Below are 2669 nucleotides of genomic sequence, written 5' to 3'. Positions count from 1 at the left end.
AAAGAATACCCAAGTATACCTGGCATACTCATCAACAATGACAAGTGTGAACTTCTCTCCAGCTAAGGATTGCACGTTGACTGGACCAAAGAGATCCATGTGCAATAGCTGAAGAAGCACGGTCACTGAAGATATTTGTTTCAACTTGAAACTAGCTCTTGTATGTTTTCCTTTTTCACAGGTTGAGCAAAGAGATTCCTTTGCAAACGAGTGTTGAGGAAGACCTGTGACAAGATCATTTCTTGACAGCTCACTGAGTGTCTTGAAGTTGAGATGAGATAGCCGTTTGTGCCATAACCAGTTAATATCTGATGAGGCCTTAGAAAAGAAGCAATTATTCTCAGTGAGAGGAGAATTCATGTTGATGATATAAACATTCTCGAGACGAGAACCGGTTAGAGCAACCTTATCATCTTTATCGAGAACATGACAAGAATTCTTGAAGAATTTAACTGTATAATCTTTATCTCACAGTTAGCTGATGCTAAGAAGATTGTGCTTCAGTCCTTCAACGCATGCAACGCGTTTGTAAGTTGTTGTACCGTTAGATAATATACCAAATCCTTTAGTATATCCTTTTCCATTTCCACCGAAGGTTACGAAAGGTCCTCTTTCTTCCTTGAAGTGAAACAGAAGAGATATATCTCCAGTCATATGTCTTGAACATCCACTGTCCAAATACCATATGCCTTTGACATCCTGAACAAGGAAACAAAATAAGAAATGCTATTGGTACTCAGCTAATTGGGTCCAGCTTTGTTAGAGGCTTCATCATTTGATATTGACGAATCATTATCAGAAGATGGCATCATTAAACTTGAAGAGCTTTGAATGGAAAGAGGAACAACCCTTCATACTACCAAGGTAGTTTAAGCGGAAGTCTTCACTGAGTCTGTCGAAGAGACTTCAGTGGTAGGGATTACAACGTCTGATGCTGAAGATATTTCAGCAAGAGTTGTCTTCACTGAGCCTGAAGAAAAGGCTTCAACGGTTTTCTTCACCTTGACTGCAGGTGCAACCTTTGTGGACGATTTCACTTTAGTTGATTTCTCAGCTTTGGTTACTTTCTTGCTCAAAACTGGTGAACCAGCTTTGACGATAAAAGGACACTTACTAGCAACATGTGTTCTTTCACCACAGTGTTTACACTTCCTAAAACTAGGAGTAGCTTTAGGGCCAGGAAGTATCAGACTAGAAGTGGGACCAGCTCCAAGGATTCCCTTCTCATTGGTTCTTGGAGAAACCTTTGAGGGAATGGATTCCTTAGGTGAAAAGTTCACCTTAAGCTGTGACTTAGATTTCTGATGCGATTCAGATTTCCTAGTCCCTGAAGAAGAAGAAGAAGAAGAAGAAGAAGAAGAAGAAGAAGTTTTACAAGTTGAAGGAATAGATTTAGATCTATTAGACTTGTTAGGCTTCTTAGAAAGGGATGTTATGAGCCTGTGACAGTGGATTTATCTTTGTTTTTGCACCCAGAACTCAAAGAAGTTCCTTCAAGATGACTCTAAGTAAAAGAAGAGGACTGAGAGGAAGAAGTGTTAGGAATAGACGAGACAAAGGTACCAAATTTAAGCATGGACCTGTCTTTAACACATTCTTCCTGATCATAGAAGAATTCTAGACCAGTCGTATTCTTGGTCGAGATCTGAGCGTTAATGATCTCAGAGGCCTTGAGGGAAGCTTTGCACCAACCTTTAATGGTAGCTTTCTCAGCCTTGAGTTTAGCGATTGCTCGCTCGCGCTCAGCAACAGCTTTCTCACGTTCAACAGTGATGGCTTGGTTTACAATAACCTGATCTTTAAGATTTCATCAAAAGAGGTCAGTTCTTTGATCTTAAAATGACAAATCTTCAATTGCTCTTGAAGATCAACATTAAGCATCTCAGCTTTTGATTTGCCATTGAGGGCATTGTAAAGGTCAACCGTCAGCGTATCTAGTGAAGAAAGACTAGAAGAAGGTTCATTCAGAATACATACTTGAGTAAAAGAAGATGGCTCATAGGAGGTAGATGCTTTAGAAGATCCTTCATCAGCATCAATGGCCATCAAGCAGACATAGGCTTTATCCTCTTCATCTGAAGATGATTCATTAGATGATTCAGCCCAGTCATGCTCTTCAGCAATAAGGCCTTTAGCCTTTCGCTGGTTGTTCTTCATCTTCTTGTATTTCTCCTACAGTTTTAAGTATTTTTCATCTTTGGTTCTGAAGGAGGAGAAAGCTTTAGAAGATGGAGTCGCAGTCTTCTTTGATTTGCATTCACCTGCAAAATGTCTGGGCCGGTGACAGTTGTAGCAGACATCTGAAGCGTTGTCTATTCTTTCATACTTTGGCTTCTCCCTTAAGGATAGCTGAGGAGATCTATGGAAGTTGCTTTTGTTGGCGAACCTTCTAAATGACTTAGTCAGGAGTGTTAGGGACTCATCAAAATCTGTTAAATCAGATTCTGGAATGTCCTCAGAAGAATCTATCTCCGTGATGACCACGGGAGGTAGAGAAGAAACAAAAGGAGTAGAAGTTTCAACTGAAGAAGCTTCAGAGATCAAAACTAAAGGAGAGCTTTTCATTTCCCTGGATTTTTTTACAAGATTTATTTTCAGTTGACGAGATTGCTCATGGTTAAGCAGAATCCCGTATAAGGTAGAAAGAGAAAGAGTGGACATGTCATTTG

Source organism: Cynara cardunculus, assembly GCF_001531365.2.
Source record: "Cynara cardunculus var. scolymus isolate 2C chromosome LG 13, CcrdV1, whole genome shotgun sequence".
Taxonomy (NCBI): domain Eukaryota; kingdom Viridiplantae; phylum Streptophyta; class Magnoliopsida; order Asterales; family Asteraceae; genus Cynara; species Cynara cardunculus.
Note: the sequence above shows the minus strand (reverse complement) of the source record.